This window comes from Podarcis melisellensis (genome assembly GCF_964234715.1).
Source record: "Podarcis melisellensis genome assembly, chromosome: 6".
NCBI lineage: Eukaryota > Metazoa > Chordata > Lepidosauria > Squamata > Lacertidae > Podarcis > Podarcis melisellensis.
In genome coordinates this window covers 16,519,020-16,543,337 of record NC_138538.1, presented here as the reverse complement: position 1 = coordinate 16,543,337, position 24,318 = coordinate 16,519,020, and the positions used below count along the sequence as shown (strand labels likewise).

Sequence of the window (24,318 nt, the reverse complement as noted above, 5' to 3'; positions counted from 1 at the left end):
CAGAAGCATATAATCTCATATTGTAACTATCGGCTTCCCCCACCCTTTCCCTAAGAGAAAGCGTTCTACAACAACAACAACAAAAGATATGGGAGAGAGAGGAGATGAGAAAAAAATGGCCTCTTTCGTTCAAAAATGATCAGTGAGGCTGATGCCAAGGCCTCTGTACAGCATCCCACACCAGCTTATTAAAAGGGAAGACTTCATGAGTAATTCTCTGTCAACCGTGTCTTTCATTCCCAGCCTAAATTCTCATAATCGGATAGTGACTTCATCAGCTTGAGGTGTGGTATACGGCTTCCATATGTTTCTTGCTCAGATGACAACCCCTTTAGGGATGCATTTGAGGAAAGGGGAACATTTGAGAGAAGGCAAGAACTGATATTCTATCTTGTACGGTGGAAATATTGATTAAATTGGAATAGCAAAATACTGAATATCTGTAATTCAGGAGACTTGGGAAGAGGGAGGTGTTATATTGGTCTGAATCCAGAGTTCCCTGGGAAGAGGGATTGGCAGTTAAACCCCTCTGGGAATTGTGGTTTTGTGAGGAGGGGACTGGAGGTCTCTTAACACCTCTCAGTATCCTTAACCAACAACAGCTCCCAGAATTATTTGGGGGAAGCCATGACTGTTTAAAATGGTATCAAAGTGCCTTAAATGTGTGCAGATTCTGAAGTTCAGGTGCTCACCATGACAACTCCAATTGCTATGCCTGCTCTAAGACTATCCAAAATGAAGTTTTGACTAGTGCTAACATAACAGTTTCAGCACCCATACCAGGTTTTCTCCTTGCTTTGCTTAAGGGTGCTGGGAATCAGTGGCGTAGCGTGGGGGTGCAGGGGGGGCCGGCCGCACCGGGCGCAACATCTGGGGGTTAGGGTTAGGGGGCACAAATCCATGGGTTAGGGGGTGCAAATCCACGGGTTAGGGGGCACAAATTACTTGCCTTGCCCTGGGTGCTGACAACCCATGCTACGCCACTGCTGGGAATTGTAGCTCTGTGAGGGGTAAGCTACAGCTCCCAGGGTTATTTAGGGAAGTTGTGTGCTATGTATGATATGAATAGTAAAAGGTAAAGGGACTCCTGACCATTAGGTCCAGTCATGACTGACTCTGGGGTTGCAGCGCTCATCTTGCTTTGTTGGCCGAGGGAGCCGGCGTACAGCTTCCGGGTCACGTGGCCAGCATGACTAAGTCGCTTCTGGTGAATCAGAGCAGCGCACAGAAACACCATTTACCTTCCCGCTGGAGCGGTACCTATTTATCTACTTGCACTTTGATGTGCTTTCGAACTGCTAGGTTGGCAGGAGCAGGGACCGAGCAACGGGAGCTCACCAAGTCACGGGGATTCAAACTGCCGACCTTCTGAGTGGCAAGTCCTAGGCTCTGTGGTTTAACTTGCAGCGCCACCCGTGTCCCCTTATGATATGAATACAAAGTCCAAAATGTCCTAGCAGAGTGGGGATTTGAACTGGAGTTTTCACCACCCACGACAAGCACTCTTGACTACAACACCAGATACTGCCTCTGTTGTATCACACTGGCAATGTTTATTAGGTTGCCCCTTTATATAAAATATTGTAAGTGCACAGGGTAAAAGAAGATGTGAAAAGGGGGGCGAGGTTGGCTCTTAAAAAATGTTTTTTTAAGGTTGACGCTTTAAAAAATATCATTTAATTTGTCCTGCTCCTGTGTCTTTAGCAGCAGCCAGACCCAAATAAATAAGTGGGTGCAGGAAGCATTTTGTGGGTGCTATTCTTGTGGAAGTAGGAAAATGCTACACAAAATCAATTTCTGTGTGCTAGATTGCTGTTAACAGCACAGGAGCAGGGTCAGTAAAAAAGGTGGCAAATCTAGCTGTTAATCAAAAGTTTAAAAGCAATAGCATGATTTGTCGAACAGAGGAAGGGCAATGCAACTTGAAAGTGAATTTGAAACTGGGTAGCTTTTCACTGATTTAAAAAGTGAAACGGGATCAGGTGTTATGCACATGATCACAAGTCAAACATTAACTAGAAGGGGTGAGGACATAGTGGGTGGGATAGGGTGAGTAACTCACCCCCCCATCTTAAAAAATAAAAATAAATAAAAAGGCCAATGCATTGCCTTGTGGGCCATGTGCATTCAAGCTGAGAGATAAAATCTGTGAGCAAAACAGTTATTGAAGTAGCACACAGACACAGAAATACTTTAGTGGCTGAAGTTTCTTTAGCAATTCTATGACATCCGTGTGCCATCAAAGGAGGAAGTGGGAAAGAGAAGAAAGACATTAGTCAACATTAAGAAAGAAACTACACTAAAAATCGCCCTGAACTTCAGTACAGGAAAAGAACAGAACAGAACAGAACAAGCAAGTCAGGCATTTATTCCCTAGGGTGAATGTACTGATATCACAGTTGGAAATTTTCATAAAGGACAGCAAGTCTGGGTGGTATAGTGATTAAACTAGGCACAAGTAAACATGCTGAGGAATGCACTGTTAATCTTTTAAATACTTGGACTAGTCACTATTGGCAAGTTGGGTTAAAAGTAACCCATGCAAAATGTTTTGGGTTATAGCCAATACTAGTCCTCCTGAGAGTAGGAAATATTGAACCTAAGTTAGTAATGTCCATTATCTCTGAGTGGGACTAGTATTGGTGGCAACCTTTTCATTTCCGAACTAGCTATATTTGGTACAATACTTTCTTTTGCCTCTGCTAGGTTAAAAGGAAGCATGCAAATCAGTTTCATTGGAGAAGAAGGCACTAATACATATACTGTACACAGAAATACATATACACAGAGGCCATAAGGTTCCTTGCTCCCGTAACCTGGTTAGATTACTGTAATGCACTGTGATGGGGCTGCCCTTGAAAACTATTCAGAAGTTGCAGCTGGTGCAGAAGACTATTCAGAAGTTGCAGCTGGTGTAGTGGGCTTAGCCTACTACATAATAACTGTTTTTATAATAATATAATAATTTATTATTTGTACTCTGCCCATCTGGCTGGGCTTCCCCAGCCACTCTGGGCGGCTTCCAACAAAGATTAAAAATAGGTATATTAAAATACATTTTAAAGAGTGTTGAACTCAGGTTCTGCTTAAGGAATTCCTTAAGCATCTGGTTGGCCAATGTGAGAACAGGAAGCTGGACCTGGTGCTCCTTTGACCCGATCCAACAAGATTCTTCTTACATTCTTAACACAATGTTCTTTGGTGTGAGTAATAGTGTGTAAGGCCCTGTATTATCGTGCCTGGGCTTTAAGTTCTTCTGCGATTCCATCCCTGGACAATGTCCATTGTTCAGCTACACAGGCAAAGGCCTTTCCGTGGTGCTAGCCTGCCTTTGGAGTGCTCTCCACCCACAATCAAAACTGGTGCTGACTCTGGTAAGTTTACGGCACCTACTACAAAACTTACCTCTTTGTCCAGGAGGTCTGTTGTAGGGAGGACTTGTGAGGAGGTGAGGTTAAAGGTAAAGGTAAAGGTACCCCTGCCCGTACGGGCCAGTCTTGACAGACTCTAGGGTTGTGCGCCCATCTCACTTAAGAGGCTGAGGGCCAGCGCTGTCCAGAGACACTTCCGGGTCACGTGGCCAGCGTGACAAAGCTGCATCTGGCGAGCCAGCGCAGCACACGGAAACGCCGTTTACCTTCCTTTGCTCTTCCCATGTCTTTTTCACACATGCACACCATCTTACTTGCTTTTTTAAATGTACATTTATAGTGAGATCTTGGACACTTCCAGATGCCCAGTTTGTTGAGTGAACGCTCTGAACACTCAGAACGAACACTCTGATTTGTTTGCGGGAGGTGTTGTCAAAGCAAGTGTTATCTTTCTAGAATCTAGCGTATCTTCCCATCACTTTCCTTATCTCACAAAGTCTGTGTCCTTTTTTGGGAAAGCAGGCTTGTTGCACAAGACCTCCTGATCAACCACAGCTGGAATTTAATTGAATCCTACATGAAAAGTGTAGGAAATTGGATAAATGGCGACTGCTTTTAAGCATCCCTAGTGTCTAAAAAGACTGCCTTGTTTAAGGAGACCCAAGAAAAAGAAAGCCAAGGGAAGAAGGGTTGGGATGCTTAACGTTCTTTAAGCTGGATTTCCGCTGAGTGCTCCTCCCCAAAAGTGAAACCCCGTTTTTTGGCATGTGCATTCCAGGCTGTCACATCTCAAAAGGGCCCCTTGTGTGGCATCTGTGTGTGCATCACTCAAGTACGGCTTTTGTCACTGCCAAGCTTGGGCATTGTTGCACAGCAGTATGCAAATCCTGCTTAAAAATAGCTTTCAGGAAGAACCGATCAGTATTTCAGGCTTTGTCTAAGCTGCATTAAGATTTCCATATGATGAGGACTGAAAAAATAAATAATTACACACACACACACACACACACACTTTAAAAATGCATCCCCTTTTCTCTTTTCATAGCAATCCCTGGAGAGTATTCCCTCTAGTGGGTTGTCAGGCTTATATAATGGCTGCATCCCATGTGTGTGGGGGGGGGTTCCTCCCCCCCCCAGCCTCTCTTGCAATGGCAGTATATTGCTAAGGAAGTCCCTCATTAGCTCTTTGATCATATTTATAGAGAAACATGATATGAATGCCTTTTTCTTTTGGGTTGAGAGCTGATCTTTTTCTCCTACAATGCAAGAAGCTGATTTGCTGAGGAGCAAATACAAATATTTTTCCTCACTCAGCTGCTGAAGTTTGCTCTGAGTAACATATTAGATCAAAGAAAATACAACAAGTAGAGATGTACACAAAATCTCGTTTGTATTTTTAAATATAACTTAGTGGGGTTATTGTTGTTGTTGTAAAATCATGAATTAGCAACAAAAAAGCAGGTTATAGATAATTTCATTAAATCATCAACTGCTTATGTAACAATTGCATGTTATTGTGTATACAGTAAGCATGGCCACCACTAGACTTGTTCATTGTAGCTATGATTTATCTGCTGTGGAAGTGGAGACAAAAGATAAACAAAGATGAAAAGGGAGAGAAGGCAAAACCCCTTGCTTGAGATTTCTAGCAATTTGAATTGTAGTTGTGCTATTTTTGTTTTACACCCTTTTCAAATGGCAGTTGGGAAAACGATAAAACAACAACACCGTGGTAGACATTTATTCTTGCTGACATCCTTTGGAAGGAAAAGCAAAACGCAGATGTATGTGTTTCTTCTTCTGCATTTATTTCAAGATGTTTTTATATTTACATTTATTTATTTTTTGGTTTTATTTCGATTTAAAAAATCAATACATATGCAAGTAATGCTCAGGCTGCTTCCATAAGGATAAGAATTGGATTTTGTGATGCATTCCCTCTCTATGTACATAGCCGGCTCCCTGACATCTTCCTTCCAAAAAAACAAAACAAATAAGAAATCCAGCCATTTCCGCATGACATTCTGCTTATATGTGCGTGTGTGTATATACACCCACACACCCCACATATAAAACCTTTTAATAAAATTCTCAGAGCAGTTTACAGTTGTTTGTTTGCAACATGAAACAGGGTGAGATCTGAAGTTAGTTATGTCCAGAGTTTGGCCCATGGAAATCAAAGGCCTTAAAATTACTTAAATCCATTTATTTCAATGGGTCTCCTTTTAGTATGATTAACCTTCGATCGCCTACAGTTTAGCTGCAAAATAATTATAATAAATCACCCAATATTAAGGTGGTAAAACTAAAGCAGGCTAAAAGAGTAACAAAGACCATTATGGTAATACAAGAGACTGCCCACCTATTTACTGTATCTGGTAAATTGTTGTAATCTGACATTAGTCTGTGTGGCTGAGTTGTTGTTTTTAAAGCTAACTAGCCTGGTTGCCTTGAAAGAGTTCTTGCCCTCTCAAACCTATTAAATAAGATGAGGGGAAGAGTAAATAGAATAGAGTGGAACTGAAATGTTTAGTATTGATTAGCAGTGACAGCATGAAAATGTGCTGAAAAGTGTAAACCAAAATTTAAAAAGGCAACTACGTAAATCAGGCACTTCTGTTTCACTTTTATTCTTCTTACATTCTATTTTACTTTCTGCATCTCAGCTGCCAGGTTCTAAGATTGCAACAATCTTTTCCAAGCTATTGATTCAATCAGAAATACTGACACAATCATGAAAAACATTCATTTTATTAGTGTCTCAAGTTTCACTGTACTTTTTATGGCTAGTTGCCTGGGGCGTTTTGGCCAAGTACCGAGAACTGAATAAATAAATATTTTTTTATTACTTGACCTCAAAAGCATCTTTTGATCAATCCAGTGTTTTATAAAGGTTTTGCTCCCACCCGCCCGTTTCCTAATCCATAATCATGGAAAATATCTAATTTCCATATAGAAGTGATATCTTGCTTGGGTCATACTCAGTGCTGAAGCTTCTACAGTCTTGGGTAACAGGAATCTGAGAAAAGACTCTATTAGCATATCAATGGAACTGCCTCTCCAGGAGCCAAGATGGGAAGACAGTATTTGCATCTCCATTTGTTAACAGTGCAAGCAAAGGCAGCTACTGCATCGCCAAAATTTGTGCTTCATCTTATGACCGCTATTATTATTTTTTGAAAGAAAAACAAAACACCAAGCTTTACAGATTCTGAAAGCAAAAAGGGGTTATTCAGTAACTCTTAAATGGACGAAGGAAACAAATTAACTGGTTCCTACAACTTATCCCCCCTTAATAATGACCACTGATTTGCTGTTGTCATTTAGATGACTATGGAGCTAAAAAGAAAAAAAAATGGGTGGCATCTTATCATTGCTAGAAATGTCAGTATTGATTTTGGGCAATCTTTGCTTCCAGTACTTTTTTAGACCAGCCAACAGCCCAAACTGTACATGGCTCAGAGTTAATTTGTTTCATTGCATTTTCTTATGGTGCATGGTACAAATTTTAAGCGGAGGTGTTTATTTTGCCCACTTTTTAAAAGGCTCTTAAGATTGTAAAGTTCCAATCTTTGTACTGCTCCCAAGAGAGAATGTCTTTGATCATGTTTTTAGCCTGCCGTTGTGGAACTGGTCTTTAATGATCCTGGAATTTCCCCCTCTCCTTTCCTATTAAATTTAAAATTAATGAATTAAATTACTGAATTAATTAATTGAATTTAATTAATGAATTAAATTCAAAAATTGAAAATATACAAATTATACTGAGCATAAACAAATCTTATCCAAAAAAACCCCTACACTAATATAACACAATTTAACACAAAGTCCTTTAACCTATGAATAGAAGATCTTAAATCACTATGAATTTTTGCTTGAAAAACCATATTGCATTTGTCAGAGGCGTCTAGTTTGTGATCAGTGTATCATTTTGCTGCCTCTTTTAATCTTACAAAATGTGTGAGTTTAGCCATTGAGACAAATCCCCACATTTTTTTTCTTACTACACTTTTATCAAAAAACAACAGCAGGCTTGTGGCACCTTAGAGACAAACATCTCAACAGTGTCATAAAGTTTTGTGGAGTCCAGCCCACTTTGGATGCATGGAGGACAAAATTGTAAGCTTGTAGTAGAATGGCAATAGATTCAAAAATTACAGCCAGTGAGAGTTTAAATAGACACACCTTTTGCAATAGCAGGTTAGTAATTACCGTAATTTGCTTAGCATTGCTAAATGATTGCATTAACACCTGCAGTGGTGCTATTCACATAGATAGAACAGATCCTGGCAATGATAAGCTATTTAAGGCTGCTGCTGCTGCTAGCTTGGCGACTTAGCCAAGTACAGTGGTACCTTGGTTTAAGAACAGCTGAGTTTATGAACAACTTGGATTAAGAATGCTGCAAACCTGGAAGTAGGCGTTTTGGTTTGTGAACTTTGTCTTGGAATAAGAACATGTTTCGCTTCCTGGTGAGTGTGTTCCATTTGTAAATCGAGTCCCCCGCTGCTATGGGAAAGCACTCCTTGGTTTAAGAATGCTTTGGTTTAAGAACAGACTTCTGGAATGGATTAAGTTCGTAAACCAAGGTACCACTGTAATATTGTCTTCCATGAACACCATCTTAATGGTGAGTTCTAACCCCATTTACCTAGGTACAAGCCCCACTGAATTGAATGCGATTAATTTCTGATTAGACATGGTAAAGATTGTGCTGTTAACACTTGTAGCGTGATAAGAATCTTTTATCTCAAATTAGCCCCTGCCCACATGATAGTATGGATCAGGCATAGGCAAATTCGGCCTTCCAGGTGTTTTGGGATTACAACTCCCATCATCCCTATCTAACAGGACCTGTGGTCAGGGATGATGGGAGTTGTAGTCCCAAAACATCTGGAGGGCCAAGTTTACCTATGCCTGGCATGGATCTTGATTAATTGCAATTGGGATGTTTCACATCGTATTCTTCTATTCAATAACCCTTGTATCGAGTGGGATCCACCTGAGGAGTCCTGTCAGTGGAAGAGGAAGGTTTTCCTCTTGCACAAAAGGACTTTCTTCCCTCTTCTTTCACTGCAAGTCCCACCAAAGCCTACGGGGGGGGGGAGGAGAGAGGAATTCATTCATCCCCCCCCAAAAAAATATACTTTGGCTCACCACGTGGTCTGAGGGACGGTGGACCAGCCCATGGCTGGAAAAGGTTGCTGACCCTGGCCTAAGCCAATACCTCACACCTGTAACCACTGAAGTTGTGGCCTTATTTATCCCAATAACCCAAAATATTGGTGACGGTGTGTTTCATTATCTAAGAAAGGGGGTAGGGCGTGGGGCCTTGCCATGCAACAGTCTCTTCCTGTTTGGGGCATTTCCAGCACGTGGGTACTTAGGTTCCATTTGCCTTATTTAATAACACTGGTGAGATGTACCATTGTGCCATAGCTTTATAGGTTTTCTTTTATGCTAATGTTTAGAGAAAATACACACCCTTCATGATGCTTTTTTATGTTTATGGCTGCTTATTTTGTATTATTTTTATGGTTGTTTTTAATTTTGTATTTTTATTTGTAAGCCCCATCTGATTATGATTTTAATTATATAAGGGTGTGGTGTAAATGTTGAAATGTGTACATATTTTACATTGCAAAAGCATTACTGTATTTGGAGCATATTGCTGCCCAAGTATGCATCATATGGTTAATGTTTTGTCTAGATTCCCTTCTGTTAGGTGATAGAGTTGTGCAAGTATTTTTGCCTGTCCCTCTTTCTCTTAGAATGGCAATGACACTTACCTGAGAGGTGAGTTCCTCCTGAAAAAACCCCTGCATAGATGTGCATTTTTTGTTAGGGAAATAAACATTGTTAATAATTATTTTTAATGTGGACAGTTTCTATTTAAACATCATATTTACCAAAGGTCAAAACATCATAAATTTTAAAAAATACATGCACCCCTGAAAATTTCCACGTTTTATAAGACAATTAACAACCAAACAGACCATCATCTTTAGCTTCAATATAAAATACAAGAAAAATTCCATGTTGTAAAATATAGTAAACCACTAAACATAATGTCCTCTAAACCTCAAGAAATAAGATATTACAAATGAAAATTAACAACAAAGTATGCTAAAATATGTCACTACGTTGCAAGTAAAATAATTAAACCACTTCAGAATAATGTGTGTGGAGTTGAGGATATTGTTTTGATGGAGGTGGTTTGGCAATCCTGTTTAAGGTTGGAAAGGAAGATGTGCCTCTTTAACTTTTTCAGAAAGCTTTCAAACTAATTTTTGACCTACTAGTGTAAGGTTGCCTTGACTCCTGATGCTGTTGCTTGCTGGCTTAGACAGCAGGGAGTTATAAAATTATTCGAAGTGTAGAGTGTACACAGCCAGTTGTTCTTTCCACAGTAAACAAATCTGAGGCTCAAAAGCTCGAAGGCAAGACTCAATAAGGTTAACCACATCTTGCTGTTAATTCCTGGCTGTGATTCAAAGAATGGCAAAAGCTGGGAGAGGCCCCAAGTGAGTGCAACGTGTCCCGTAGCAAAGAGCAAGAAAGGTGGTGCCAGTTCATTGGATGGGACGGTTCTTATCCAGGAATGCAGAAGGCAGCACACAAATACCGTGTGCAATTTTTATAGCCTCTCATCATTTGCCTTCTTGCAACGATAGACTTTTTAAAAACAGGCTAATGTCTTCGTGGAAGGGAGGAATAGACCCACCCATTTCCAAATCCCGAGTAATACCAATAAATACAAATGCCTTCCGGTTTGCTGAGGCTTTCTTTTCGTTAGCTATGAATCCCATAAGGGCACCCTTTATAAATCTAAATAGGTTATGAAAGTAGAGTGCCTAGAATCCTGGCAAGGTGCCATTTGGCTAATAAATACTACACATTGATTCAGCTGCATGTAAGATTGTGGGTTTTGTTTCAGCAAATCTTCGACAGAGCTGGTGTTTGGGTTTTTTGAGAGGTAAGGGGGAGAGATTAGCTTTTACAAACACAGGATAGTAATCAACTAAGTCATTCACAGGGTAAACCTATCAAAATTAATGGGCCTAACTTGTTATGTTCGTTAATTTCAACAAGTCTACTCTTAGTAAGACTTAGTTGGATTCCCACCCTCTTTCACTGTAAAATCCCTGGTTTCAGCTACAGATGACTCAGCTTCAGTGTCAGATATCAAGAATAAAGTTGAAGGATGTGCCATCTTAACAATACTTTGAAATATTTTGCATGAAATCCTTATCGTTTTAGGTAAAATTAAGTTTTGCTATGTATTGAGGGGGGGGGGCGGGAAGGGGTGCTTATTGCAAATATAAATTGCCAGTCCTGATTTATCAGACAAATGGAAATATAAATATGACCCATCTACGGCACATTGGACCTAACACTATGACATAATCACTAGGTGGTAACTGAGACTGTGTGCACATTACTGGGTTAAAATGCAGCTAAGATGTTTGGATCAAAACACAGCATTTCATAAGGAAATGACAGGGTAGATATGGATTGTGGCTAACATGTGTACACTACATTTACCGAACCAGCAGTGGGGAAATCATTGAATACAAAGTAAACGAGAGTGTGTACACAGTCTAGATTGGGATTTTCTGTTTTCATATAAAATCTTGGTATTAAGTTTGGAGAATTTAGGTTTTCTTTGTTTAAAAAAAAACACTTGCTTTTACAGCACCACCCTTTTAAAGCCACGGTTCTCTTTTTCATCTAAGCACTGAATCAGTTCCTTTCTTGCTTCCTCTCTAAAATGAGAGTATAATCAGCTTGCTTTAGATAAGGAGGCAACTAGTGGGCAAAACCAAGACACTAGCAAGTAGGACAGCAGATCAACCTACAGAGGAAAAGAGGAGCCAAACCCCTGAGCTTATGGGTTTTTTTGACTACACTGTAGTGAGTAACAATTTGCTTTGAACTGTGGGCAGACATCCTTGCACACAGTAATTGCACGTCCTGGAAAGAATTCATTACAGATACAGCAAGTTTTGCCGCTAACAACAGGTATGCTTTAAAGAAATAAGGCAGAAGGTTTACAGACCACAGAGATCAAAGGTAAAGATCTGCCTTGTGAATATGCATGTTTTGCATATTACTTAAGTCCATTAAAAGAAAAGTTTCTAGCAGGGTGTGGCTTCAGAGGAGAATAAAACAACCCAAATTAATCTTTAAGGTGAAACCAGGGCATTTTAGGCTATATTACTCACGCCTGCCAACATTTCAAAATCCTGTAATAGTAAATTTAAGCTGCTTCACTCTTCATAGTTTCCTGCCTACTGTCAGCACTCCGTAACCCAGCGGTCCACACCCTCATCCATGTGGAAAATTTAAGCCAAGAAATCTAGGTCAGGGATTTCAATACTTGCATTTGTTCAGATCCCACTCCTGCAGGCATACGTCATAAAACTAAAACACACATAATACACACCCTAACTAATATTGTATGCTATTTCCTAGGGAGGGTGTGATATATTTTAGAATTTGTAAATCTTGATCCAGGCTAACTTTCAACTGGCCTCTTGCAAAGTTTATCTCACAGCAGGATAAGCTCTTAAGAAGTGGCCAGCACTAAATGGCCGTGGTTCTTTTTGCTCTAGGGTACGTGCACATTGGTACGCGGGTGGCGCTGTGGGTTAAACCACAGAGCCTAGGGCTTCCCGATCAGAAGGTCAGCGGTTCGAGTCCCCGCGACGGGGTGAGCTCCCATTGTTTGGTCCCAGCTGCTGCCTACCTAGCAGTTCGAAAGCACATCAAAGTGCGGGAAGGTAAACGGTGTTTCCGTGTGCTGCTCTGGTTTTGCCAGAAGCAAAACCCGGATGACCTGGAAGCTGTATGCTGGCTCCCTCGGCCAATAAAGCGAGATGAGCGCCGCAACCCCAGAGCCATCCGCGACTGGACCTAATGGTCAGGGGTCCCTTTACCTTTACGTGCACATTACCATTTATTCCATAACCAGTGTGCTCCGATTTTTAGTTTTGGAAGTGCATACAGATGCCACAAGGTGCATCAAACCAATCCTTTCTTGAGAAATATTGCTGTTTGGTACATTTCCCCCCAAATCAACTTCAATCCAACTAGGGAACTTAAGCTAAATTCATTTTATACTTAAGCCATTAGTGCGCATTTGGGACAGCTGCTGCACATGTGCAGATGAGCATGCAAGCGCAGATGACAGCTTCATGAATAGGAGTTTGGGTGGGTGGGGGGGTCCATGGGGGGAACAAAATTGACCATGTGTGTTGGATGAAAGACATCCCCACCCCCTCTCTGATGTATGCAACTCAAAAAGCAGCAGGGGGGAAATGACCTCGATGCATTTTACGTCTCTAACGCATACAAGTGTGCTTAACATTGCTTTATAAATTTTAGAGAAGAGCTAGCTCTGAACTAAGCAAAAGAAAAATCTGTGAAGTGACTAGAACAGAAACAAATGAATATGGTGGAGGGTGGAGCTGGCAGGGCTGCATTTTTCCACCTCATTTGTTGAGGCTGCAAATATAACACACTTACTGGTGGGCCTGCCAGCCGATCACAAATACAGAAACATTGGAACTGCCTGGCTTGCTTTTGTGACTTTTTGAACAGCTTGAGATCTTGAAAGCAGCAAATTAATCATTTCACAGCATGGAGGGGAACATAATCACATGCTCCTGTTTTCATATCAAGCTGCACTTAAGGGCAAGGCGATCAAATAATTGGGCTTTTTGCAATAAGGAAAGCGCCGAGAAATGCACCAAGAAGTGTGGGATAATGCATGTGTTGACAGCGTCATCTAACCTCCCTGCAAATGGCTCAGAAGGAATGCTCATCAAATAGCCCACATCATTGAATCTCCCAGCTGACAAATCAGGATGAATGTTAAATAAACAGATCACCAGGGTGATCACCCCCTTAGGGTGGAATCGTACACCTATCTGGAAATCAAATGAAAAGCCTAAGAGAACCTCCAGATTGGCAGTATTTTGCAGAAGCAATTCAAGCGCACTCTAGGAAATTTAGACTTCTGCTATAAAAGTGAATTAAAATAAGATGTCAACCTAGCACAACAAATCTACTTTTTAAAAAAGAAATGGACTTTTTGCAGTTATGAAAGTGTTGAAAAAATGAGGGTGGGTTTGGGGCAGGAGATGCAAGGCTCTGATTTGAAGGTGCTGGTACTGTGTAGCGGTGTGTATTTGTCCACAGACAGCTTTCCGGGTCATGTGATCAGCATGACTAAACCGTTTCTGGTGCAACAGAACACCGTGACAGAAGCCAGAGCACACGGAAACACCATTTCCCTTCCCGCCGCAGCAGTGCCTATTTATCTACTTGCACTAGTGTGCTTTCGAACTGCTAGGTTGGCAGGAGCTGGGACAGAGCAATAGGAGCTCACCCCATTGCGCGGTTTTGAACTGCCGACCTGCCAGCCAGCAAGCCCAAGAGGCTCAGTGGTTTTGACCACAGCGCCACCCACCCTATAACTGGACTTAGGTAACTGTCCAGGAGGTCCTTTACCTTTTACCAGCACTGATTCTATGAAATATTTAGGTTGCAATTTTGTGCATGGATTAAACCCCACTGAACTCAATGGGACTTACCTCTGTGTAGAGCGGCACAGGCCGTGGCAGCATTGCTAGGAAACCATATGTCTGCATATCTGTCAACATACACAAACGAAAATAGGGCATGCGTTAAACATCTCAGTTGTCATCTCAAGGTTCAGCGCTGAAGCCCCATCTCTCCAAAGTTTTACACATTACTGAAAGGTCTGCTGCAGTTGCTGTAATTGTTTACTCTGGAATGGCTTGCCTGCAGTGTTTTAAAATCCAATAATGTGTTACTTGAGTTAAAGATAGGCTAGGGAAAAATAATGGGTGCAATTCAGCTAAGGAGCCCCACCAGTGGAACCCCAAGCAATGACTTCTGCTACCTCAGTATGGTGTAGTGATTAAGAGTGGTAGTCTCATAATCTGGAGAACTGGGTTCGCGTCTCCACTCATCCACATGCAGCCGCTGGGTGACTTCGGGCCAGTCACACTTCTTTGAAGTCTCTCAGCCCCACTCACCTCACAGTGTGTTTGTTGTGGGGGAGGAAGGGAAAGGAGAATGTTAGCCGCTTTGAGACTCCTTCGGGTAGTGATAAAGCGGGATATCAAATCCAAACTCTTCTTCTTCTCAATAGATCTTTCCTTCCTCTCCCAACCCCCGCACTCCCCAAATTGGTGGGGGTGGGGTAGAAGACCCCCCCAAAAAAAACAGCATGCAGTGGGAGGAGAGGGCAATCCATCAGTGAAGCAGTATTGCTTGTCTTGACAGCGCAACCTGCTTAGCGCTATGTTGAATTCCTCCTAATTGTCATACAATCCCATTGATCAGAAGTGCAAAACGAGCCTCACCAGCATGTGAAATGGGTGTGCTTTGCAGGGCTCTATCATGTTTTAGTGTCTGCATTTACCTGCTTGTGCCTACACCACCACCTTTCACAGATTTAACAAAGCAAGCCAAACCCTCTTTGCTCTGCCCTGGGGGGCTTGGATTGGACAGAGCTCAGTGGAGGCTGGGGCCAGCTAGTTCTGGTGGCATGGAAGGCACGGAGGTCAACTGTAGGTGGAGCCAGAGTCATTGGCAGCCAAAGCTGGCTATTCTGTAGTATTATCCCCATCTTCCTGGCAATTACTGAGGCTAAGGAGCAGGAAGAAGCTGACAGCCATCACCCCTTGATCTGGCTGTAAGAAGGCTGGCAGGTTGAGTGATGGCTGAGAACAGACTGGGGTTTGCCCCACTGGTAGACGTGTCCCTCCACCCAGCCCTGCTGGATCCACCCGTCACCTGTGGAGAAATCAGCATGATAGAGTGATGCTGTTGCCCCTTCTGACTGCCAAACAGGTGAGTGGGTCCCCCAAAAGAAAACACAACTCCTGAGACTTGTGGGGAGAAGATAGATTGTCACGATGGAAGGCATGGATCAGGAAACCTGTCATGTTGTTTTCCTTAGCGGTACAGATTTTGAGGTGATAAATATCTTATTTGGCCTAATGGGATACTCAGTATGTTTCTGGTAGGGCTAGTGGCCATAAATGGGCAATTCAGCAAATGAGAAGGCATTCCTCACAAAACATCTAGTATACATGAATTATTTGAAGAAACTGGATGAACTGGATGCTTATGCTAACAGCTATCAAAATTGCTCATGTGTGTTTTGCAGAAACGCCCAAGAAAGATTGTTACCTCCGTTCATTAACTCACTCTCTTTCTCTCCACCCCCCTGCCAGTTATTCAATATCATGTTGAGTAATGAAAAGGCTCAGAGGATGTAGCACATACTGCATAATCTTGCATTCAAGGGGGGAAAAGAAACCCGCATTTTCATTCTCCTACCCACTCACTTTCCCCCACCCCACCCCCAAAATGGATAGAATAAAATACTTTTTGCATTCTTCATGAAGCATAAATGTCTCCAATATAGCTTGATAAACTGCGATTTAAAACCGGTATCTGTTGATCAAAGAGATAAGCTGTCTCCAGTCTGTCTGGTAAATTTCTTAAGTCCTATACCTGCAATTATTTCTTTCTCTCATTCTTACCTAATGCATGCATATGAATTTATAGGAAAGTCAGGTTTTAGCATTTGTAGTACGATATGCATGTTTCATTTCGGTTTTTTTCTTCTGCTTTTTTCCTGCTTTGGTCTACAGCCTTGGGAGAGATGGCTGTTCTGCCATTTGATTGGATTTTCTTTCTTTTTTTATGTACAACAACAGGGGAAATCCAGAACAGAAAACGTGGTTGCTTTGACATTCAGGAAGTGCCTTAAAACCTGCAGCTTCATGCTTAAATGGAAGAAAGGAGTAGCTGGTAAACTAGGAAGGGACACCAGAAGCTGCCTCATACAGAATCAACCATTGGCCTATCTAGGGGACCACTAGATTGGTGGGGGTTTTTATTTTAGTTCTGCAAGTGTTTTTCCCAGTTGCAGTATGACTTTGATGCAATAATAGTGCATTTATACTGGGCCACCCACACTGCATTCCATTTTATTAATTGTTATGCAATGCTTCCACAATGTTACCACATTATTGCCATCTACAAGGGAATTATTGTGCTGTAGCATGACAAAAGTGGAACAAAAAAACCCAGCCCAACATTTATGATATGACACGGGATTTCAGCAGGAAGGTATGGGGCATGCAGTAACTGTAAATGAACTGGTGTACCTGCCTCAAACCTTTTGCAGGGGCAAATAGGACCACATACGTATATAGCCACCTTGATACAATCATGTGTACAAATCATAACGAATTCACTATAAAAGGGGCCCTAGGTCAGTGCTTCCACACCATGAATGAGGAATCTCTTTTCAGCCTAAGAATCATATTCCCTTCTGGTCAACGTTTTAATGTCAGTGGTGGACAGGGTGTGGCCTGAGAAAAGGGTGTGTGGCCTGAGGAGGGTTCCACAGGCCAGGCAGAGGGATGCATTTGGCCCTTGGCCCTGATCTTCTCTACCCTTGGTCTGCACCAACAGGCAGTTGAGTCTCCAGGATTTTAGACATGGGATATTCCCAGCCAACCTGGAAATGGCAGAGAATGAACCTGGAAGATGCTAGATATGGCCCTCACTTAAATTGGCTCATTTTATTGTAAATGGAATTGTTTGTTTTTAATGTTCACAGCCTAGGACCCTCGTACCTAGGGGACCGCCTCTCCCGGTATGCCCCACGGAGAGCCTCAAGGTCCATAAATAGCAACACCCTAGTGGTCCTGGGCCCTAAGGAAGTTAGATTAGCTTCAACCAGAGCCAGGGCCTTTTCAACACTGGCTCCGGCCTGGTGGAACGCTCTGCCTCATGAGACCAGGGCCCTGCAGGATCTGATTTCTTTCCGCAGGGCCTGTAAGACAGAGTTGTTCCGCCTGGCCTTTGGCTTGGAGCCAATTTGATTCCCTCCCCCTCTTTCTTTTTTCTTTTTCCTTTCTCCTCCTGTGATGAGGCTGCATTTTAATATTTTAATGTTTCAATATTTTAACGTTGTATTTTAATCTTGTTTTTAAGTTGTATTCATTCAACTTGTTTTTATTATTGCTTGTTAGCCGCCCTGAGCCCGGCCTTGGCTGGGAAGGGCGGGGTATAAATAAAAATTATTATTATTTATTATTATTAATGTTGGATATTGATAAAACTCTGGATTTGTTAGTCATGCAAACTGTTTTGGGAAAGCTAGGGTGCTGAAGAGCGGCTTAGGAATAGTAGTAAATGGAAGGAATTAAAGCTTTGTTCTCAGCCCTGAAGTGTTGCAGTACAAGAAATACCTGCTGCATTTTCTTAACACTAGTTTGCAGCACTGGAGAAACCAAGAGACATTTAGCCTGACTTCCTTTTTGCGTTTTTAGGTACACACACACAAATACACACACCCCAAACCTGAAAGAGTCTCTCTAGACGACGGCCCACTTCCTGAATGAAGAAGCAGAAATCTGCACTGCTGCAAGCTGATCTGGGGTTACAAAGAGCTGATAATAACCTGAGTTTAGTGAAGAGCATGCGGGATCTATGTGCTGCAGCCAGCCAGCCAGCCAGCTATGCCATCTGCCAAGATATACTATTCCATTATTCCCTTACTGCCTTAATGCTCACAAGGATTTGCCAAGAATTATAATATTGGCTTGAAACTAGTCAATCATTCTGCAATCGCTTGCAAACTTTTGCATGAAAATAGTTAAACTCAATGGCAGCTACTTCTTGCACAAACATGTATAGGATCAGGCTTAGCTGAAATGACCTAAGGGCTTGCTTCTTTGTCAGACCTGCAGAAATACAGTGGTACCTCGGGTTACATACGCTTCAAGTTACAGACACTTCAGGTTACAGACTCCACTAATAGTACCTCGGGTTAAGAACTTTGCTTCAGGATGAGAACAGAAATCATGCAGCAGCGGTGCTGTGGCAGCGGGAGGTCTCATTAGCTAAAGTGGTGCTTCAGGTTAAGAACAGTTTCAGGTTAAGAACGGACCTCCGGAACAAATTAAGTTCTTAATCCGAGGTACCACTCTACCAAAACTAATTCAGTAAGATTCCTTACTTTCTTTTAGAGAGGAATAGGTAGCATATTCTTATACATGCTGAATCTGAAAGCATTGTTCTCCGCTTACTACTTATAAATAAGCTCCACATCCACACACAGAATGATGTCATTTGTTTATCTCGATTTTCTTTCTTTATTATTATTTAAAAGATTACGGTTGCCATCGTTTTATTCAGTGCTGGACGGAGACAGATTGGAACAACCACACTACTCCCTCTGCATAAACTGCACAGAGATTATGAAGAGCTCAATGCTCATTTAAGCATCCGAAACCTCTTGCACACAAGTGAGGTACATTTGAAAGCCTTTCAGCCAGCAGCAGGTGACAGCAGCTTATTTTACCAAATGTTGTTAATGAAATTTGAAACTCCAGTTCTAAGGGGCTCATCACAGATAGTCTAAATAATCAGGTGGAAGCACAAACCATAGATTTTATCTAAGGAGAAAGATTATAACTGGATACTTCAGTTTTGCATTTGTGCTTACTCTCACTGCGTTGAGAAAGGTAGAGAGTTTACCCCTTTCCCTCTGGAAACAGCAGGGGTAGTCAACCATTTTATACCTAAAAGGTAAAGGACCCCAGACAGTTAAGTCCAGTCGCAGACGACTCTGGGGTTGCGGTGCTCATCTCTTTACAGGCCGAGGGAGCCGGTGTTTGTTTTTCCGGGTCATGTGGCCAGCATGACTAAGCTGCTTCTGGCACAACGGAACACCGAAACCAGAGCAGCGCACATTAACACCGTTTACCTTCCCACCGGAGCGGTACCTATTTATCTACTTGCAGTTTTTTGCATGCTTTCGAACTGCTAGGTTGGCAGGAACAGGGACCGAGCAACGGGAGCTAACCCCATTGCAGGGATTCGAACCACCGATCTTCTGTTCAGCAAGCCCAAGAGGCTCAGTGGTTTAGACCACAGCGCCATGCGCGTCCCTCTAATTTATACCTACCACCCACTAATACATCTTTCTTGATGGTAAAATTTCCTTACAGCACACCAGTGCTCGATGGAGGGAGGATTCAGCTTGTGTTGTAGAACCCCCTACCGCCCACCTAGAATCCTGAAATGTCCGCTAGTGGGCGGTAGGGACCAGGCTGACAACCCCTGGGATACAGCATCAGTTGGGGCACAGAATCCTATGTTCCCTGCTAGCACAGCTAGGTGATATGTTCTGGCCTTAATGGTCTTCCATGTCTTGCTCTCTTTTGATGGTACTTATGCAACAAGTTTTATATTCCACTTGATTGCAATAAAGCTTCAAAGCGCTTTACAATTTTTTAAAAAAATATATATTATAAGGTATTGTTTAAAACAGGTGTTTAAAAACAATAAAATCAACTGTAAGTTAAAAATAGCTTAAAGCACATTCTGCACGCCCAGGCAGGCTTGCCTAAACAAACATGTTTTACGCAGGCTCCAAAAGGAGTACAGCAATGGCGCCTCCCTGATGTTCCAAAGTGTAGGTGCTGCTGCCTTAAAATACTGATTTCTTAGACATATGGAACAAGTATTTTGTGGCCAGCTTTGCAGGTCAAAGCAGTCAAGTGGGCCTATACGGGTTAAGGTGATCCCATAGGTAAACTACAGACCCTCCAAGTGTCCCTATTTTCCAGGGACAGTCCTGGATTTACAGAAACCATCAGAGAAATGTTGGAAGATAAGTGCCTGAGCCAAAGAGATAAGTAACTACAGTGGTACCTTAGGTTAAGTACTTAACTTGTTCCGGAGGTCCGTGCTTAACCTGAAACTGTTCTTAAGCTGAAGCACCACTTTAGCTAATGGAGCCTCCCGCTGCTGCTTTGCCAGCGGAGCATGATTTCTGTTCTTATCCTGAAGCAAAGTTCTTAACCGGTGGTACTATTTCTGGGTTAGCGGAGTGTGTAACCTGAAGCGTATGTAACCTGAAGCGTATGTAACCCAAGGTACCACAGTATACAGCTTTTAGAAGATACCTGAAGGCAGCCCTGTATAGGGAAGTGTTTTTTTAATGTTTAATGTTTTATTATGTTTTTTATGTACATATGTTGGAAGGTGCTCAGAGTGTCTGTCCCTATTTAATCGGAGAAATGTTGGAGGGTATGAAACTGGCCCCAAACTGTTAAGGGCCTACAGTGGTACCTCAGGTTACATACGCTTCAGGTTACAGACTCCGCTAACCCAGAAATAGTACCTCAGTTTAAGAACTTTGCTTCAGGATGAGAACAGAAATCGTGCTCTGGCAGCGTGACGGCAGTAGGAGGCCCCATTAGCTAAAGTGGTGCTTCAGGTTAAGAACAGTTTCAGGTTAAGAACGCACCTCCGGAACGAATTAAGTACTTAACCCGAGGTACCACTGTACTTGCAAATTAGCATCCAGTGTAGATCTCTGAGCACAGGTGTTCTGACATGGTTTTACTCAGTGACCAGCAATGCTTCAAAATGGAGCAAGCCAGTCCTCTTGCATTGAGGCCACACCTGCCCATTCTTCTCTGTGTTGCTCTGGACATCTGGCCTAATTGCTCTGATGGAACACCACTGTCTGCTGTAACAATATCCAGCAGACACCCCTGCAATCAGGACGCAGCTGCAAAACACAAAGAGATATTTTGACGGGCTGGGGGTGAGAAAGCATCCATGTAATATTTCATCGCACTGAAGTTTTTACAAATTGCTGCTGATCTTTAAGGCACCTCAGATGCAAATCAAAAGTATGTTTGTAGACTTCGAGCTTAGCTGTTACACCAAGTGAACTCACTGGAATAATCCTCTTGAACACAACCACAGCTTCTTCCTTTGTGTGAAGTTACTCAAGTGTAATTATCTGCAGCTTAAGAGCTTCTTTCCCCCTTAATTAGACTATGCATTCAATGGCTAATTACATTCATGAAAAAACCCTCCTTATTTATTATTATTTTTTAAAAAACCAACACACTGGAACGCTCATATTTTAAAGGTCATCCAAATAAAAAAATGACACTACCTCTTTTTCCAGTATTTACTAGATCAATAAAAAACCTTTATCTACTTCCATCTATTGTAAGTTGCTTTGAGACTTTTTAAAAAGCGAAAAAAATGAGTAAGTAATAAATGTTTTAACTCTTTTGTAGTCGTTCCTATTTTAGTCATATGCAGCACTATCCTAAGCTTGTTTACTCGTGAGTAAGTGCCAGTAAAGTAGGCGTATGTATCACTGCAGTCTTAGAGCATGATGCAAATAAATTTAAGCACTAAGTCTTGTTGATTTAAATGAGAGAGCGTGCTATGCATGGGTTTAATACAAACATTAGAATAGACAGCAACCAAAAGTAAATTTTGTGCTGGATCTAGATGTGGCTTCTGCCAGTGGGGAGCAGAGTTCTGTTCAGGGGATGTTTCTTCCTTAACTGTTGCCACTTAAGGAATACTCCAGATCAGTGTGTGAGATGGTGTTGGGGTCTGCAGGGATTGGGGGTGGGGAATGGGAAAACCTCCTAGTCTTCCAACAGGGTTCTTCTGCTGGATCAAAAGCCTTATGGGGACATACGGAGCCCATCTGTCCACGGAAAGTGAAATCTGGATTCAGCCCTTTGTCTTGGTCATGGCCTTAGTGGATAATATTATTATCATTTTTACACTTGTTTATTTCGTTTATGTATTGCTTCCTATGATGCATCTCAAAGCGATTTCGCCATTCAATAACAACATATATAAAACAATTGCATACATAACTAGCAGTTCGTAATTCAGACCAGGTTTTACAGTGTGAAGTTATTTTTACCGGCTGGTGTTCATTGATGCTTTACTGCCATTTTATTGCTGTTACTGTAATATTATTTTTTAAATGAAAGTGTGGTTTATAAATATCTAAATAAATAAGAATCGTTAAAACAGTCACATATACATGTATTAGGAAGTCAGAATATATTATGCTGAAAGAAAATTACCTCTATTTAAAAAAAAAATGACAAAGAATAAAATGCCAGGCCTCCAGTGTACCAGCTTTATTTCATATATTTAATATGAGATAGCCTTTTGTGTTTGTGTGCTTGATCTGCATATCAATTTGCACTGAAAATACCTAGCATGTACAGTCCAAAAATGATAAATTGTGCTTTTCATAGTTTCATTAATCTACAAATGTTTTGACCTTTCATTAAAATGTCAGCTGTTGATTTACCTTTGCAAAAATTGGCCTAGTTATTAAGCATCCAACTACATGTTACATTGGCAACTATACTTTGCTGAAATACAGTCTGGAAAATATCGCACCATGCAATGCAACTCACAATATAAGGATTTTGGTATTATAATCATTTCAGTGTAGGCTGTTCCATAAAACTGGATTTAAAAGTACTTGTCTCTGGGCTTACCCGCTCTTACTTTTCTCCACAGAAAAGTGAAAAACCCACTCTTTTAAGCTGAATCAGAGCAAACGGAAATCCTTGGAAAAATGGTAAGTGAAGATAAGCCCATACCATATTTGTAATTGTCACACTGCTGCTGGAGAGGGCGTCAGGGTGCCAGCACACTCAAATCAAAGTAGGGTGAGGGAAGCGAACAAGGAGGGGAAATGGAGATGCAAGCAGGCAAGTGAGTGGCTCACCCTGGCAAATGAGTATGTGGCTGGGCAAACCAGGCTTGTGGGCAGCTAAGGTGAGCTGCAGAGGTCAAGGACTAGGGGGAGGAGGTGCCTTTGGCGAGGTATAAAGGAAAGGGACGTGGGTGGCGCTGTGGGTTAAACCACAGAGCCTAGGACTTGCCAATCAGAAGGTCGGCGGTTCGAACCCCCGCGACGGGGTGAGCTCCCGTTGCTCGGTCCCTGCTCCTGCCAACCTAGCAGTTCAAAAGCACGTCAAAGTGCAAGTAGATAAATAGGTACTGCTCCAGTGGGAAGGTAAACTGTGTTTCTGTGCGCTGCTCTGGTTTGCCATGCTGGCCACATGACCCGGAAGCTTTACGCCAGCTACCTCGGCCAGTAAAGCGAGATGAGCGCCACAACCCCAGAGTCGGTCACAACTGGACCTGATGGTCAAGGGTCCCTTTACCTTTTAAAGGAAAGGGGTGGGTGGCTTTGGCAAGAAAGATGGCTTTGGTGAGGAGTGAAAGAAGAGGGTTTCTTTGTTGAAGGGCATTGTGGGAGGGAAGGTGTGTTTGGTGAGTAATACTTTGTTGAATACTTCCCCATCTCTTTCCTGGTGCTGCCCATTCTGTCCCTCACACTCTGAGAAGCCCCACTCTGTGCCAACAGATGCCCATTCTGTGGTGTTTAACAGCTTAATACCTTTCATCCCCACTCTCCAACTCAACCAGGCTCTGCCCCTGAGAGGCAAGAATTGTTTCCCACAAACATCCACAGAAAGAGCTTCCCACACCCTTTTCAACAGCAGCAACAAAGCGCGTTGTTCCCTCACTTTTTATGAGGCATCCTGATAACATTGTCATCCAGTCATCAGCACCCAGAATTTTCCTTGTAGTTCTTCTGTTTTTCTTAGACTGCAGAAAGTTCCTTCCCCCTGCCAAGAAAAATAGTAGTGAAACCAGCACAGTTGTAAATGCTTTAGCGCTACACTTTCACCTTTTTAAAAGAGTGGGGTTTTGACACGGACAGTGACAAATTCAAATTGTGAGCCTTAAAACAATGTTACCACAGTCTTATGATGCGCACTCTCTCTGTGTCTCTCTGCCATGTGTGTGTGTTGCATCACTGCTAATTAAAAGAAATGGAGTCAGAAAATGGTACCCATCACAAGAATTATAACAAATGTGTTCTCGGCTTCAAATGGCTCCACCCACAGCAGCTATATCACACCCACTGGTGTGAATTGCACACAGCAGGATGTACACAAAGAAGTGTAAAAGCCTGTTGGAATGGAAAATCAGTTGCATTTCTCTTGTAACAACAATGCAAGAG

General features: G+C 42.1%; 1 long non-coding RNA gene across 1 annotated transcript in view; it reads left to right on the top strand.

Annotated features, from left to right (window-relative positions):
* The window catches only part of LOC309373289, a 31,198-nt gene extending 8,361 nt beyond the window's left edge, over positions 1-22,837 (top strand). The window contains exon 3 of the long non-coding RNA XR_014169947.1: positions 22,800-22,837. This is a non-coding gene — a long non-coding RNA (uncharacterized lncRNA). The remainder of the gene's footprint in view (positions 1-22,799) is intronic.
* Positions 22,838-24,318: the final 1,481 nt, after the last annotated feature.